This window comes from Aplidium turbinatum, chromosome 10 (genome assembly GCF_918807975.1).
Source record: "Aplidium turbinatum chromosome 10, kaAplTurb1.1, whole genome shotgun sequence".
Lineage (NCBI taxonomy): Eukaryota > Metazoa > Chordata > Ascidiacea > Aplousobranchia > Polyclinidae > Aplidium > Aplidium turbinatum.
In genome coordinates, this window is record NC_137481.1 from 11701366 (window position 1) to 11720769 (window position 19404).

Genomic DNA, 19404 nt, shown 5'->3' on the forward strand with positions numbered 1-19404 from the left:
TCTTGAACCCATTTTATTCATAGCTTCTTCTAAAACCTGCTTAAGCCAGACATGATTGGATTATGTTGACTTGCTTCGTGTTTTCACTGCTAAGATTTCCCGCAGAGGCGTCCCACAACATTGTTCTTTATATATTCGATATTGAAGTGAAATGTTGCGCGTTGCCCGTCATACAAACTCTCAACCAAAGTTAAAGGTGGCCCATTGTGGGTGCAACAACTAATTAGAAAGTTATGCTTACTTTTATGTTGAGTCAACATCCTTTCAAGAGAAAGATTTTAAGCAAACACTGCAAGCTGCGGTTGCTTGGCTGAAGTATTGAACAGAACTCAATCAGAATCATGTAAATACAAGACATTTCTAATCCAGTGTAAAGGCGCATTACAACTGTAAACAAACAAAGCAATTATGATGACTGTGAGGTTTTAGTAATAACAAAAGCGAGTCATTGTGGATTGAAACCAAAATAATTTCTGTCTCACCTGACTAATACTAATTAGACAGCGTAGACAGACAGCCCGCGATCCAACTACGATGATTTATAGATGTGATTTTGAAAGAGTTCACGGTAAAATAAAACTGAACAAGAAACAATCAATAACAAATTGCGTAATAAAGACCACACGCGCAACGCAATTAACACCATCACTCAAATCATGCCTTTCACTAAATGCGTCATAATTCTGTCATCCTTTTTGGACACGCGATCAACCAATCGCGTCACAGCATTTAAGTAGAAATGATGATGTCACATGAACTCGTCATAGCATTTTCAAAGCTTCTTTGTGCAAGTGCAATAGCAGCAACGTTGACAGGAGAGGTCCAGGGTGTACTTTTGGATCCTGGCCCAGGATTTTTCCAGGACGCCTGAGGACAAAGAAACCACCGCTTATTTGATGAAGTCATTTTTAGGGTCTCTTTTTGGTAGGTCCAGGGTCTTTCAATGAAACTGGCTCTAAATCGTATTCACGGCCGTGTGTACAGTGATTTTCCACAGCTTGAACAGCAAATTTAAAAATCAAGCACAATGACCTTGACTGGCTACATTCGTCCAAGCACAAAAAAAAAAGGAACAACACTAGGTTATTTAAGTGAGAGGGTTTATTTGAGAATGTTACATTATTTTATTAGTTTTTTTTTTTACGGAACAGAGAGAACGTTTTACCATCCTTAAAGCCGAAAAACGCTGCACGAACAAAATATGTGTTGGCTCCCACCGGGGTTTGAGCAGGAAATACGGTCTTTCGTGATTTAAGCTATTGGTTATCGACGTTCTTACCGGCGGGTAGGTGTTAATGTAGATTACAATTAATGCCATATTAGCCTAATCGTGTGCCAGTGGGTATCTTATAACGTTTGACTGACCATGAAAGTCTTGCCGGTTCAAAGCAAAGTTTAAATCGTAATCGGCGCTTGTTTGCTTAGATAAGCCGTGCAAACTAAAAAGTATCAGCTGATTGGCAACGTTATAGTTGTAGGTCTTACATATGATCATGCTTGTTTTTTGTCACGTTCTAAAATTTTGCTGAAAGAACTTGCAGTAAAACTAATTCTCCATACTTCAACTTAACATTCCAAGCTATTTAAAATTTGTGTGAAGACGCTTTGAACTGTTTGTAGATCTCATTAAAAACCACAAACTAAATGGAGGGTGATGCTGATGCCATAACTTTTTAACAAAAAAGAGACATTCAAAGCTCTGTCAACCAACTCAAAAAATTTACCCTGGGAAGAAGATGACATTTTGTGAAATTTGTGCAACTGTTTATGGCCAACGTCGTCTCCAAGGGTGGCATTCCTTTAATTAACTCAAACTCATAAAAAGTCTAGCTCAGCTTTCGAACTCGATCAAGTGAAGCTGAGCATCGATCACCATTGACCATTTTTTGCAAAGTGTGAGTCAACAGATTTGTTGGAGCAGCGCTGGTCGGAGCGCCTTCATGGCACCCGTCATAGATCAACGTCAGACCTTGTACCTTTAGTTGACAGCACAAGTTAAAACATAAAGAGTTTTTGCTGATCTGTCTCAATTTTCAAGCATATCTTCACGAAAGCATAAGTCTGACATTAAAAATGAAGTAAGCTTAAAATGATTTTAAATATAATTTCCCTTAAAAGGATTGACATTAGACTAGTATTGCAGAATCATTGTTATGTTTGTGCCAACATACAACTACTCATTAAGTGACCATTGCAGCGGAAAGAACAGCTAATGTTGTCAACAACATGATTATACTAACTGGCCATGACTGACAGGTAAAGGCAGCATCTGCGGAAAGGTTACCACATCTACATACTTTCCCGTGCACTCAATAAAGTCCTTATTCCAGTTGTTGGGTGGCCTGGTCTGTTGCAAATGAACAAGTAGCCTATCGCTTTCACTACACGTGAATTGTATTTTGTTATGAATAATTATTGTTATTATAGCATAAGTGACGATTTGCATCACGTGGCAAGCGAGAGTTTGAAAGCTTAAAATCGGCATATGCGATAAACCATCAAAGCCAGGAATATTTTTCCCGAAGGCTAAAGTAAAAACCCTGAAAAATAGACTGAGACACTCCACCTAACAAATTTTGCCATAACAATAGTCTAACATTGGCCGACGTCGAGTAGATGTAAATGGTAATAGTAACCTATTTTACGCGACATTCCTGTGTATGATGGAATCTTGTGTCTCAATCTCAAAACAAAACTTGAGGCCTGCAAAAGTCGAAGTGGAAGCCAAGGTTATCGCTTCATCTAGCTAAACACAGCTAGAAAATCACCCGTTTTCACCAAAATTTAACATCAATCAACATTGAAACAATGTGAAGAGGCTAGACTTGCGCTGGTGTCAATTTGCAGTTGAATTCTGGAGCAGAAGGCACCAAACGAAATACGATTACGAATGGCCACTTAGCATCGAATTGGTGCAACAGGTCGTACTTTTGAGAAAAAAAGGGTCAATTGAATTCCAAAAAAAACTTTGTGTGTTTTCTTCACAATTATCTGATTTTAAAAAACGTTAGTTACACGCAACAATGGCAATACTGCATTTGCTTTTCAAAAGCACAGTAGTCGGTGTAGTATCATATCTGTTACTGTCACAACCTACCTTTCACTGATAGTAAAGAAATGAAAACAATTGACCTATCTTAATCAGATTAACATTTGTGTAATGTATTCCACGATCAGGTTTATTGCAGATACATTATTGGTGGCTGTGGCGGTTTGTCACACTGCAGTGAACAACTTAAAAAAAGTACATGGACAAAAGCAATACGGTACTGCAAAAAACACAAGCTAGTTGTTTTCTGATAATCTCAAGAATGAATATGTTCAGTAAATTTAGTTTTTTAATTTAAGATGATTTGATCTTGTGCTCAAAAATTGAAAAAACAAAAAGTGTACATTTTTAACACTGGTTCACAGATAATTTGACTTCTATGCCAGCTCTATATTTTAGAATCGAATCCAGCACGGAACCGTAAAGGTAAACCTTGTTGTTTACGAACTTTACTGTACGAAAGGATTTAACCACTTTGAATTGAATATTATACTTTTGCACAGCAAACTCTAAAATTGTTGCAAGTCAAGTTGCTACAGTTAAACAATTTGTTTATGAAATTTTTATCATGTGATGGTAAAACTTCTTTATTTGTGCTTCTTCTTCAAGAAGATTTGTGCTTGCTGTTTTTTTTGTGGTCTAACTATTTTTATCGCAATCCAAGGTATCAATGTTTTCTACAAAATGCGCGAAACTGCCATTAAAAGTAAAAACACTACATCCTTTATTACTTTCTTTTCTTGTAACATAAAATCGTTTGAAGCCACGATGTTCACTGTCATAAAATTACTATTTGCAACGAAGATCTTCGATTTGCTGAGTTTTTATCAACCATAAAAACAAAAAAGTTATCCTCGGACATTCCCACATAATGCTTATACAAAAACACAGTGATTTGAACGACAAATAAATGGTAAAAATCCCTATACTTCAAAATTAAACGAAACAAAAATACGTGGGTGCAAGTTTATTTTCTATTTTAGTAAAATACCCAACTGCGCAAAAATTAGAATAATTGGCAGGTTTTGGATTGGTAGGTAAGTTCTTTGGTAACTTCATTCAACATGGTTTAAATTAAGATACATATTTTTTAAATGGTGTTACTGCTTTGGCTTTGTTCATAAAAAGTTTTGCTTACGAAATCAAAAACAAAAGTTTTTGCAGAAAAACTTTTAGTGGAAAACTTCCTCAATTAGGTATTTTCGAAAATTTTCTTTGTAAACCGGAGAAGTCAAAAAAATTACTAAACCAAAGAAACCCCCATACTAGGGATTCAAACTTACGTGAACTCAACTCGGCATTAAATATGTTTTTTTTATTTCTGTGCTGCAGTAACTGAAATGCACTTGAAGAAACAAAGTAATGCAGTCACACTGTTAGGCCTAACATTTCTATTTATTAGAGATTTGTTTGAAAGTCCATGAATTTGAAGCTTTTCATTTAAGCATTTTATTTTTTCAGTATTTTTGTAGAAAGTTAATCATTGATTTTAATCAAAAAACAAAAAGTAGTCAACTACAAAGAAATTCAACTAAAATAATTGGAGAAAAAATTCTTGTAAAAGTATTTCTATTGGAAGTTGCTTTGTTTTTTGGAAATACAAAATTAACAGTTATCAGTAACATGAGTTAATGAGAAACTATGCCAAAGGACGCCAGTGTACTTGAAAACTAACTGATCACCGAAGTAAGTGACTGGTCTTTCTACAAAAGTAGAAAGTAAAAAAAGAGGCTTGGGTTAACGAGCTAAGCCAACCAGGCACAAGTCGCTTTGAAAATAGAGCATGCGTGGGAATCCGAGAAAGCTAACTCGGCCACAAAAATAGCCACGTTAGGATGCATAAACGAATTAACACCGACGACCAGATATGACGTATCCTCTGAGCAGAGCAGAAAACAACGAGCTGACAAATAACGGGCGGCGCCTGGTCTACTCAACCGAGGGAAGCAATGCAGAGTGGGTCGTTTCTCCTGGCTGCGACAAGAAAATGTTTATTCCACGGCAACATGCAACAACGTTTAAACGACGTAAAAAGATTAAACTATTTTGTAAACTTAAAATTCGACAAAAAATTATAAAGAGCGCATGCGACTGGGAACAGTGTGTTTGCGACGACTGGTCACAAAAAGTAATTTGAAACCTTGGTAAATAAATTAACATGATCAAGGGTTGTTTGGGGAGGGACAGTAAGCGCTTAAGAGCCCGTAACGATCTTAAAAGAAGACTGGCCATACTATACTTTTCCTACAAACACGTATCGTCATGTTTGTGTCCATATATTGCGTATTATTGTTGAAGTGTTGCAAGTGTTGTATTATTGTTGAAGTGTATTATTGTTGAAGATGTTGAAGTGTTGCAAACTAAAAACTGCTTTGTTCATTGACAAAAGGAATGTTTGAATGATAATGTATATTGTATAGTCTGGTATCTTTATAATTTTAAAACTGCACACATTTTGTATCAAATTATACAATTTTTGATAAAATCATAAATAAAAAGGTCTTGCGGAACTGTTTTCACAAGCATGTCAACAATTAAAGATAAACCTTTAGTTTTTTTCAAAAATTTATCTTCACAATTCTTTTTTACTACCGTAGGCCTACTCTATTTAAAATAATCTTATCCAAATATTTAAATGATTACCATCAAAAAGAACAAAAATTATCAAAAGGGCATCCTGCTTGAAAGGCAGTTAGGCTACTTTTTGGTTAGTCCACGCATGTATAGAACCTTGATAGGCCTCGAGAAAAAGTTTGCAATGGTGATGATGATGTCTGTGTTCCTTATCCGAATGTCTTGAACAGTATAATCAAGTGGCTGTAATGTCAAGGGGTTACGCCACCGTGTAGCAAGCCTACCATGTTTTCATTCAATATAGCTCTTAAATGCATTAGAAACCGTTTCAGGCCTTCTCAAAGCACTCAATTATCCCAAAACCATCTCAACCAATTTTCAGTAAGTTTGATACAATCCATTTAACTTTGGCTACATGCTTTTATTTTAGCTAAATGGCAAACTAGACTTTGCAAACTGCATAAAAAGAGTTAGTGCAAGTATTGGCAATGTAGCATAACAGATTAACAATGTCTTAGGTCTTAGGAAGTAGTATCAAAATATAAAATATTCGATGAAATCATGTTTGTTTAAATTTCTAAATTTTGCAATAATCATTTCTTTTGATTGGTCAGCTTCCAAGCGGTCTATTCTAGGTGTTGGCTTGTGGTTTAAAAGCTTATAAAAAAGCTTTGGACTTTTTGGCTATATTAAAAATCGTAGCCGTTGTGGAGTTTCGCCATTCACCACAAACACAGTTGATGCCGTGTGGTAAAAGTTAATATAAATATCAAACACAAATAAATGCAACTCAGGGCCGTGTAAACCATTCCCTAACCACCTAACCAGTTATTTTGAGCATGCATGCAGTGTAGTTTCAGAAGTGAATTGAACGAGTAAAAAGTTGTTAGTGTTTTCAAAAAACACTCAAGTTTGTTTTCTTGAGTTTGAGAGTTTGTTTTCTTGTACCAAAGACAGGCAAGACACAACAATAGGTACAATGGGGTAGAGCATTATAACAATATATTTTACATATTTACATATAGTTTTAACAGTAAAACGTTTTCGGCTTAACTTAAGCCCTCACCAGAAATTTGAAAATATTTATAAAAATGCAATAAATTTCAACTTCTTGAAGGTAACTAGCTAACTGACTGTAGCCTAAGCATCAAGAAACACGCAGCGATTAAAAGCAAGTGTAGAAAACAAACAGACAAACGGAAAACAAATTACATTAGGAAAAGGCAACTAGCCTACATTAAAAGCAACAGTATGTTTAGCCGAAAATGTTTGACTGTTACAGCTATTTGTAAGTACCGGTATATAAAATATATTGTTATAATGCTCAACCCTATTGTATTGTTGTGTCTTGCCTGTCTTTAGTACAAGAAAACAAACTCCCTTCCGAAACTAGGCTATATTTTCTTATAGTGCTTATAAAAATAAATTGAGTTATACTCTTCTTCTGGGGCCAGAAGCAGAGCCTGGCCAAATAAAACAGCGCTTCAATGTTTGCGATATTTTTTGCCGCACATAAAACAAAACTCGCAGATTGCTCTCTAGCTCTTTATAGTGTCAACAAAGATTGCCATAGCTTGTTTGAGAAATAATTACAGATACATTTCATTTAGGCAATTGATCTCAGAAGAATTAAGCTGTTCAGCTGCTTACGACAAATAGATTGTAAATTTCTTGTTAGTTTAGAAAAAAGGCAAACAACATTTTCAAAACTAGGCTATCATTGATGTAGCATTTTATATTAGGTTTTAGGTTGGTTTTATTAAGATTTTATAGTTATTAAAGACTAAAGTACAGTAATTTGCGTTCTTTTGGTGACTATTTACTAGGTTACCTCCTGATGTTAAAGATGATAACTAGTTTTTTGTATTTCCGACGTTTCGTCAGTCAGCACGACTGACTTTATCAAGGTGGCTAAAACAGGTTAACACAACCTGTTCAGCAACGATGGCATAACACAAAAGCATACTGATAAAATGAATAAAGCAAAGCAGCGTCGGAAATACAAAAAGCTAGTTATCATCTTTAACATCTGGAGGTAACCTAGTAAATAGTCACCAGAAGAACGCAAAGTACTTTAATTATCAAATGCCTGGTGAACAGTCTCTCTCTGTTTTTATTTTATAGTTATGTTAATTTAACGTCTAAACTCTAAGGGAATTCTGTCTGCCTGATGAATGTTCTATAGCTAATTTGGCTATCTAACTGCACTAAACCTTTTCCACATAATTGTTGTTCATATTGTATTGTCGAGTTCATCAGAAGGTGTTCACATAATTTTGTAGGTTTAATGAAAATGGTTTGGTCATTGAATCTTTATCCTCAGACTGACAAAGCCTTGATTGGTTATTCCTGATACCGGTAGTTTCGCAATTCGCATAACTTACTTGTAGAGGCTTTTGATGCAAAGCGGTTACCGAGATTGACAGAGGAAAGTTTCCATTCACAAGGTGCAGCTGAATGGAGAGCAGTCCTTACAACGCGTTACTCAAGCGCACACTCCGAGAGTCGAACCAGCACCGCTTGATCTTGAAGCTTCTTCGTTCACGAAGTCACGCTCTGACCAACTGAGCTACCGGGACGGATGAAAAGAAAATTAAACATTAGGGAATAATGAAACAGATTTATAGTTTAATAGCCTACTACATTTTAACAGTCGTTTAAATTGCTTAGTAAAAATTTTCTCTCTCGTGCTTTTGGAGGCCAAATGCAAATTGTTTTTATTGTCCGCTCCCCTTTTTTCTATTTAACGCGGAAGCAGCTTAGATGAATAGCCTAAATACAAAATGTTTAAATAGATTGCTGCACCATAATTGGAATGATAATTTGAATTGCCACAACGATAGCATTTGCTTTGATTGCCACATCTCTGTTTGTCTTGGTTTGAATCTTTATCCTCGTGCTGAGAAAGCCTCTGATAGGCTATTCTATTCCTACCAATGAAGCATAGCCAACTTGTAGAGGCTTTGGCAGAGTGAACTTTCCATTTGTTGAAAGGTTGTTGTCTGTGAATTATTCCGCGCAGTCCTTGAAATGCGTTTCCAAAGCGCATAACTCGAAAGTCAAACCGGCGCCGCTTGATTTTGAGATTCTTCGTGCAGAAAGTCAGGTGCTTTTTACCAACTGAAGATCAGGGAGGCTTAAATCGCCGTCAGTTGAGTCTTCAGGGCCAAGCGCCTATCCTTTGCTTTTAATACCAGAGATAATTTGAATGTAATAACGTGTTGTTTATCTTTGTCTCTATGCAGTACTCATGCCTTGCTCTATTAAATTTTATTTCGGTTTCTTTTTATTTTCGACAATCACAGCAAAAAACAACATATAACGGCACATAACGGCACCAAACATTGCAGATGTCCAGGAAAAAGTAGAAACTATAAAACGCGAGTTATAACGTGTTTGAGACCTAAATAGGATAATGTGTTTGAAATTGGCACTGCTTTATAACCTCTAGAAAGCAAGAAAAAAGAATGGTAATATATAATATTTTTTTAACTTATATGAGAAAAAAATGCTACGTTATTTTTTGACATTGGTAATTATCGATAATAAAAAAATTTCCAGATTTGTATGAACGAAAAATTATTATAAACATGTACAATGGTATGTTAACAAGACTGTTGATGGTCGTGAAGAAACCACTCTTGATGCGTTTAACCAATTAACTCATCATAAAGAAGAAGTTTTACTCATCATGAAGATAGGCTGAGAAAACCCCACGTAAAACAAATTCAATCAACGTGAATGCCAATGACACGCCTCACTGCAATCAGCTGATTTGAATAGAACCTTTTCTGATCATGTGAGTGTGACAGTCAAGTCAATTTATTTTGTTTCAACAGCGCCATATATTCAATTCAATTTTTTTTTGTCAGAATACAAAAGAAATGATATTGTAAAAAAGAAATACAGTAACAAAACCAACAAAAGGAAAAGGTGGCAAAACCATAATGGTTTAAGACGTGCATAAAAGGATCTAATATTGCAGTATATGCATCGATAAACATAGTTAAGCACGGCCACCAAACCTGATACATTAAAACAAGTAGATGAATAAGTTAAGAATAGATGAAAGAATTAATAAGTTAAGAATAGATGAATAAGAACCTTGTTGATAAAATTTCAAATGCAATTGAAAGAAAAGAAACAACACTAGGTATATTTTTGGACCTGTCCAAAGCATTTGATACTATCGATCACCACATTCTGCTAAACAAACTTTACTATTTTGGTATTAGGGGAATAGCCCATGACTGGTTCAGAAGTTACTTACAAAACAGATTTTAAGTTGTAGAAGTATCTCACTCAATGTCTGCTAAACGAGAAATATGTTATGGAATACCACAAGGATCGATCCTTGGACCACTATTATTTTTAATCTATGTTAATGATTTTTCGAGATGTTTAGTAGGCTACACTCTGAATCTATAATGTTTGCTGACGATACCAATTTATTCTTTTGCAGTAAAAATTATGACAAACTTTTCGAAATGGCGAATGAGGAAATGACAGGAGTAACAAATTGGTTAGCAGCAAATAAGCTATCACTAAATGTAAAAAAAACAAAATACATGTTATTCAATAACACTAATAAACTTTCAAACCTCCCTTACACACTGTCTATATGCAATCAACCCATTGAACGTGTCAACACTATTAGTTTTCTGGGCATACTGTTGAGCGAAGACTTATCATGGAAACCCCACATGCTATCCTTACTGCAAAAACTTCGCAAAAACTTTGGAGTGATCTGCAAGGTTAAGTCCTACTTAAACACCAACAATTTGATTTGCCTTTACCATTCCTTAATTGAAAGCAATCTCCGGTATTGCATAAGTGTATGGAAGCATGGTCATGTAACTGTTTTAAATAAACTTCAAAAGACTTGCAACAAATTTATCAAAATGATTGCAAAGCATGAATCAAATCACTCTAAATCCCATAATTTTTTCACAATTGACGAACTATACACAATAGAAACTGCAAAATTTATGTTCAAACTCAAACACAATCACTTACCCCAGTGCTTTAATTCTCTATTTCAACTTAATAACAATTTGCACTCAATATCAACCAGAAGCAACAATCACTTTTTCCTCCCCTACTTCTCCAAAAAACTGACTCAACAATCCATTCAGTTTAGTGGAGTTAAAGTGTGGAACAATCTCCCGAAAACCATCACCGAAACTGAAACCTTTTCAATATTTTGCAGTAACCTGAAAAAGCACTTGCGTTCTGAACCAAAAACACTCCATCCCTCACTGATGCTATAAAAGATGATTCAACTCTTATTGGCAATACCAAAAACACGCTGCTATATATACCATCATGCTTCTTATGCTTTTACATGTGCAAGAAATTAATTTAAAAAACAAAGCTTTTTTAACTATTTTATCTTGATAATGAGCTGCCATATTGTGTATTTGTTCTGCAATCTATAGGCTACTTAATATCGTTGCTGCGAACACTTTATTTCTGTATAAAATCTGTAAATAATCCATGTTTTGATAGTCCATTAACTAATTACAATATGTGTGTGTTAGTTTGTTTTTGTGATGTTGTTAGGTTCAGTCGTGTTCTCATTGCTTTAAGAATTGGCGCTTCAATTGTTTCAGCAACGAGGAGGCGACTGATTCTTAACTAATTCATCTAGGCTACTTGTTTTACAGTATCAGGTTTGGTGGCCGTGCTTAACTATACTTATCGATGCAAATACCGCAATATTAGATCTTTTTATGCACGTCTTAAACCATTAAGGTTTTGCCACCTTTTCCTTTTGTTGGTTTTGTTACTGTATTTCTTTTTTACAATATCATTTCTTTTTGCGTTCTGACAAAGAAAAATAAATTGAATTGAATTGAATTGAATCAGTCGCCTCCTCGTTCCTGAAACAACTGGAGCGCAAATTCTTAAAGCAATGAGAACACGACTGAACCCAACCACATCACAAAAACAAACTAATACACACACACATATTTAATTACATAAGGAACTATCAAAACAAGGACTATTTATTCAGAAATAAAGTGTTCGCAGCAACGATATTAAGTAGCTTATAGATTGCAGAACAAATACACAATATGGCAGCTCATTATTAAGATAAAATAGTTAAAAAAGCTTTGTTTTTTAAGTTTATTTCCTGCACATGAGCATAAGAAGTATGATGACATAGCAGCGTGTTTTTCGTATTGCCAATAAGAGTTGAATCATCTTTTATAGCGTCAGTGAGGGACGGAGTGTTTTGGTATCGCTAATGAGAGGTGGAGATTCTTTGGTAGCCCCGATGAAGAATGTAGTGTCAGTTGTTTCAAGCATCTTTTCCAAACCAATCTAAACAATAATCTTACGAAAAGTCAAGCGATCCTCTGAACCAGGGGTCACCAAATGGCGGCCCGCGGGCCGCATGCGGCCCGCCACGCTGTATCGCTGCGGCCCGCGGAAGGTATCAGCGTTCAAGCATAACCAAAAATACTTTTTTTGAGGAGTTAAACAGCATGAAGGCAAAAAATACTTTCCGGGAAGCATATTTTCGCTTTGCATACGATTCCATTGACCGACCAATCAGATTGTAGTTCTAGGTAGGGATCGTTTAAAGTTATTCCAATGCGATGTCCAGCCACACTGCCCCAGTGGTTGATTAAAACGTCTGTTTTCGAATTTCGAAAATGTCTGTGAGCATAGGATTGCTTATTTTAAGTTTGCCAATGTCGTGTAAACCAGTGGCGGCTCGTGGTCTCAAAACATTGGGGGGCTGCATCAACCAGTAGGCCAACCTAATATAAATAATTATAAACCTGTACCGGACTTAGTTATAAATGCACTGAGTTAGGGTTAAGGTTAGTAACACAGTACATAGTAACATGTTCTTTTAATTGGCTGTCGTTGAATGTTTTTATCATTTAAAGTAAACTTTTGATAATGGCTTGAATTTGGTCAAGTTTAGGTGGCCACCAGATGAAGCTAATATTATTATGGGACTTGGTATTAACTTAGTTGGTTAGATCTATGCTTGTGCTTTCCAACGATAGTAAATTTGTTGAAATTGAACAACAAATGAATAAATGGGAGACAATTTTTTTCAGGTGTTTTTCAGTGCATTTCCACCCCGTACTTCTTCCTTTATAATAGTCCATTCCAACCTGTGTGACGTTTCATTACGTCATCATCCAGATGGTGAATTGTAAAAGAGCACCAAAAATTACAGTAATTGGCTTTACTTCAAATCAAAACTAGTCTGTCCAACGAGATATAACACAATGAGTGGAAACTCCTCTTTTTGCTCCGTTTTACGTGTCGGCCGTCACGCTTCACTACAGACACTTGCGCAGTAGATTAAACGGACATCACAAGAGTTTTAGATGGGATGTTCCTTCGATTTTATGTGCGTTGAGCTCTACCACTGAGCTATCTCACCGCCTAAGGTGCTTGGCTAATTAGTAATATAGTTTTGTACCATGGGTAAGGTGCTATCCACATGTTAGGCTATTTTCAACCTGTTATTTAACATTATGTTATTGTCAGAAGCCTAAAATTAAACTTTAGTGCAGCCCTAAAGTTAACCCAGCCAGGCTACTGTTAGCCTGTCAGCAACTTAATCAATTTAATCAATATTCCGTACATTTGTGTCTTTACTGTAACGCTTTACGCAGACTGATGTTGTTTTTCTGAACATCACCAATGACTTTGAGCTTTAAAATCTTCGTTTTTTGATAGGTACGAATTTTAAAATATAGCTTGCAAATGTGGTTTACAATATATGACACAATGTCCCAGTCGTTGGTTAATAAATACAAACTGTTTATATCAATCTCCTTAAACACAGTCTGCATTGTATTACAAAAGCTGAAATGTTTTCGAAAATCCACTTCCAGCCTCAGCAAAATTTTCATCAGAGTAGGACTTGGCTTCAGTAATGTTCCGTATTCGTCGTTTTGTAGTGTGTCAATCATAGATGAACCCGCTGTGCAACTGGAGTCACTTTCTAGTTTAGACAAAATGCCTTGTTGTTCATCTGTGGCACTGCGCTTCAATTTTCGTAACACGTATCCCCCAATATATTCTATTATGTGTATTTCATCAGTTGTAAGCACCGTATTAGTCGTTTGTTGTTGTTGTGAAACTTTGCTATTTTCATCTCTGAAATGTAAATTTCAAAACGTTAATGTTTGTGTATTGAACATAGATGCTGGCAAGAGTATTTAATGGTATACAAATCGTAAATTCGTGCTATTTTTTACGGTAATGTAGGCAAAGTTAAAATATGTATCTTGCCCCGTTTTATGCATCTTGAGTATGTCTCATTTACTGGCTGGTAGGCTATAGACAATTGCGTTATCTATTTGGCGACTTTATATGAAGTTTTTGGATATCGACCAATAAATACAGACTGAATTAAGACAAGTTTCGTACTTGAAGATAAGACGGAGAGATTGGGATTGGCTCAGTCAACAGCAATCCCGTTTCAAGAAATTAGGGGCCTCATTTTGCTATTTTGACGTCTGGAATGTGGTCTAACAATTTCCCCTTTTTACGTCGATTCGACGTAGGCAGGTGTTGAATAGATGCAATATTTGCGATATATTTTAATTTGGCAGACTGGATACGCCTACCACAGCAATTGTTACACACAAGTGGCTGACTGCAGTCAGATTTTAACGTTGATCCGTCGTCGCCAGACGTAGAAACAATGTGTAAATGGACGATTCAGGCTATAAAGTTGTCTTGCCGGTCTACAGGCAGGTAATATGCGGAACTGTAGTACCATACCTTTTCTGGTGTTATTACATGTGTTTCCAGCGTGCTTTGATTTGACATGAAAACGCAATCCCCCGTTGGTTTTGTAAGTTTTCGGACATAAGTGACATCTGCAAAAATACCGGATAATATATCCAAACAATTTTATTCAGCTTTCAACACACAACTGCACAATTTAATTAGAGGTGCGAGGTCCTTTGAAACGCTTTCTTACCCAAATTCACGTTGCACTGTAGACGCGCTCGTTGAAATGGGAATACTTTGAAATTCTTCATCTTCGATTATTTCCACAAGATACTCGACGGTTAAATTATCAGAACTGTTTTCCATTGCACTGTTATAAAAAGCCAAACTTCTTCTAGCCCTGTTGGTTGTTTATAGCTGGATAAGATAAACTTTGATAACCATATAGTCGTTTTGTATCGTATTTCGTAGACCTTTGCTACCCTATACTAATTTAATATTGTTGTTAGCAAGAGCCTATGTATTTACCCTGCTTATTGACCTGTAACATCCTGATTAACCTACTTCAAAATTTCACACAATCATCTGAAAAGACAAGCGGTAACGAAAATAAACTTTTAAACCACCTAACAATAATACTATGGTCGGAACAGTCCAATTGCTTCGTGGTATTCGCCGTCACTTTAGCCTTGCTTTAGTGCATTCTTAGCACGCAGTCTAGCCTTCCATGTGCAAGCAGTGAACCATGAAACGAGCGACGTAGAGGAACGAGAGAGATAAAAGAGAAACACTAAGAGAAGAGTGAGTTTCCACTCATGGTGTTATATCTCGTTGGTCTGTCTCAGCGATTTCTCAAAACACAGATCAAGTAAAGTAACCTACGATCCTTCACCTAATCACCGATAACTTCCACACGCTTACCCTAAAGATTTACGAGAACCAAAGTTGGAATCCCTGACCAGGGTCTGTTCTATTTGCAGTCCCTGCAGCGCAGTGTTGTTCAGGATCCGGATTTTTGGAGTCTGATCCTGCCGGATTTGAAGAAATTTTTTGGATCCGGATTGGATTGGATTCAATTTTTCCCAAGCTGGATCCGGAGCCGGATTATCCGAATCCGAATCTGTTTAACGTTGTTTAGTTACGTTTTAATAAATTGAATGACATAAATTTCATGTAGTTGCTGTTCTTCGTTTCAGGGAAGCTAGCCTCCGTAGATCTGGCAGCACTAGTCTGATACCAATGTACCGACAGCACAGACAGGTACTCGCAGAGACGCAGTCTGTCGCAGTCAGCAGAAGCAAACCAGCAACTAAGCAAAGGCAGGCATGCCACGCTAAGAGGTTGATGAAAGTAGCCTACCTCGGTACTAGAAAGTGCTGGCCGGTGCCCAGCAGAAGCTAAAAAGTTTGCCATAGTAGATCTCCTGTTGCTGTGCAGTACCGGTATACTATTATGCTTTTAACTTGACATTTTAGATTGTATTCACATTATCAACTGTTGATGCTTTACTTGTACTCAACTCTGTGTTTAGGTCTGAGGAAGAATAGTTTTGTGAACGACTTACATTTCTGTATGGTTCATGGAAGTTAGCATGTGATTAGTGACAATTTATTATACACTGATCTTATAATGACATTTGTATCATTAGGCTATATTCAAAAACAGTATGCTTTTGATAAGTGTGTGCAATAGTGCATGCTTACACTGCTATTTTCTTTGTTTTGTTATTGTGGTTTATTGTTGTGTTTCAGATTGATTACTGGTAGGCTGAGTGCTACTTTAATATCAGTATAAATTCATTATGCTGCAATTGAGACAAGGATGGTAGGGTAAGAAAAAAATGTTAGTGTAACATATGTCTGCTATAGGGTCTGCTACTATTCGGTGAGTCCGATTCGGTGAGTTCCTAACCTCTAACCCCTAACCCTAAAACAGCAATGATAATTAGGTTACGGTACAGTACCCAATAATTAAAAAAAAATTGAAAAAAATCCCCCATTAAGGGATCAAACTCACCGAAACGGGCCATTTCGTCTGCTATAAGTATAATGCTAGTTTTCGGATATTCGGATCTGGATTGGATATTGCTTTTCCTATTATTTTTGGATCAGGATTGGATTCGGATATTTCTAAAAAATTTCGGATTGGATTGGATTATCAAATTTCAATATCCGCACAACACTGCTGCAGCGCTTGTTCGGTGATGCTAGAAAACTTTTTCTGAAAAACCTACGTCATAAAAAAAAGAACAAGCAACACCGGACCTGCAAAATTTGCAGACCCAGAGTTGCCAATTAATTTTTGTAATACAAATTTTTTTTTATTACCAAAAAAATTAATAGTAAGAGTTTTTTAATTCTTCAAGCGCATTAAATTTCAAAAAACATGGCAAAACTATCTATATGTAATATAATTCACATACGCACAAAAATGTTGGTGGGGCTGCAGTCCCGCATGCCCTTATGACGAGCCGCCACTGGTGTAAACACTAGTGTGCGTTTGCCATGCTGACAAGCACCGCTTAGTTGCCATGCTGATAAGCACCGCAAGTGACAGTTGTCTAATAGTAATAACACTGGTCAACAACAACAACAAAAATTTTTTTTTTTCTTGCATGAGCTTTGAGAACTGATTTAGGGTAATTTTGGGGTGCTGAATTCGAATCTGAGCTCAGATTTCCTCCATCACATCACGTTTTTTGCAATCTACGTTGTATATTGATGAATTACATAAAAGTCGCTTATTCACTCACGAGTTTGACACCACTGGTAAAAGCGGCGGTCGAATACCCTTGTGGTAGAATTAGTGGTGCGATACTGACGAGCCCAGCCTCATGGGCGAAACACGGTGTCTATCGCTGTCAATTCTTGCTACAAATCGGCTGCCGAGAAAGATATTGTTGATTGGATGGTCTGAATGGCTAGCGTGGAAGCTACATCGTTATGGTTAGCGAATCGCAACTGCTCGCTGTACTAGTGAGTGCTCAGCCTTGTGCTGATAGCCGGGAAGAACGCCCCTTTCTTCAAAATAAATTCTATAACTTAAATCGGTAAAAATATCAATTTAAAAAAAGTTTTTGTATCTCAAAAACGTGATGTGATGAGCAAAAACTAACACCAGATTCGGATTCAGCGCCCCCAAATTACCCTAAATCCATTGAAAAACTCCATGCAAGAAAAGCTGTGTTAACCAGTGTAATCAAGGAAAGACGGTTTTATAGACTCTCACAAAAAGGATGAAAAACTAACTCATAGTTTTTTTAAAGGGAACGCTGTTCATGAGTTACGATAGAAACGTTTTTTTTGGTGATTTCCACAAGCGTTTGTTTCATGGCGCCTGGTTTCTTTCTCCCTGTTATTGGAGCCTATTTTTCGCTGATATGTTTGCAGGTCATTATTATTGCCTGTATTGCAATGTGTCAAACATTTCCTTGTTTACTGAAACTGTTAATGGCAAGATATCTTTTGCGAAGCAAAATGACAACACTACTCTGCTTGGTGATGAATATTCTGATGAAACCGCTCGCCTCACTATAAGTGCGCAAAACAAGTGGCCTCGTTTATTAGGAATTGTTAAAAAAGTCAAAAGTGTTGTAAAAGAAGCTTGGCCTGGCAGTAGCGTTGTTCGACTAATTTTGTTGCTGTGGTATTCTAAGATAAATATTAACAACATGTAACGCTGGATACTGGGTACGAAATGCGTTCTTTTCTAGCATAAGAGTCGACCTACCTAAAATTTTATTAGTGCGGCCCGCCACAGCTCTCCTAAGTGACAAAGTGGCCCGCATGCAAAAAAGGTTGGTGACCCCTGCTCTGAACAAACATAATAGCTTATAATAATCAGGGGGTAGTTAGATGCAAGCTTGTAGTAACTGATATATTCTTATCTGGCAAATATTAAATTATGTAATACAGTATAGTAGCTTATTCATGGAAGAGTAAAGATAGTAATCATCATCCTTATCTATTCGGGTGTAATATATGATAAGATATACGTATGCCTATAGTAAGATATGTTAATGTATAATATAGTAATATATGTAGGATAAATTTACAAAAGTGGCATTTAAAAAGGCATGCTATGCCAGGATTTGGTGCACCAATCAATAATACAGTCAGAAAATTAAAGGGAAGTTGCTATTTTGCACACTTGTTGCCAGAGTTATGATTAAAATTAGGAATGGTTAAGGTAAGGGTTAGAGTTAGGAATGAGATTAGGGTTTTGAATCTTTGCCCAAGACTAAAATAATTTCCAAGATAAAAGTTTTTGTTTTCAACAGCTTTAAACTTTTCTTAAATTAGGGCAGAATTCCTTATCTGGCAACACTATTGGGGCTATTATTACACTATATAGTGTAAATATAGCCACAGCCTATTAACAAACAAGCAGAGCAAATGTAATTGTCAAAACAATGCATTGTACAACTGTTGGTTAGATTATGGCGCAATCAAGATGGTAACAAAAGACCATTTAAGCAGTCATCTAGTCAGCCACCACCCCATAACAGTAAATTTAACTACACATTCATACACACTAGTGTGCAGAGGCAGGTACACTAGTTCAATGAATAAAAAGGGTTCGCCACTGAGATTGAGAAACAACTGAATCCAGGCCATGTAACCCACCATCTCAGATTTTAATGAAACTTTGCACAATTGTAGAAAAAGTTGTACTGAGCAAAATGAAACCAATTTTACCGAAATCGGTTCAGTACATCTGAAGTTATGCGCATTTAAAAATTGTCTATTTCGGAATCACTCAAGCGTGAAAATTTACCCAAATTTTGATGTGGAGAGTTTGATGTTGTGTAAATCAGCAACATTTCAAGCTATGACCTTCAGATTTGGTGAAGATACACTTGAAAATGATTGTCAACCTCTTGCAAAGTTTTGAAACTCTAGGTCACGCATGAATGATTTTGTCGTTGTTTTAGTTAGGGTGCATTTTTGAAATCAATCAACCATGACGTGTTTTTGCGATGTTGTGCCGAACAAAGCGATACATCAATATTATCAAGTTAGGTATCAAATGAAAGGTCTTGACCTCCTCTTTCTGTTGGTAAAATA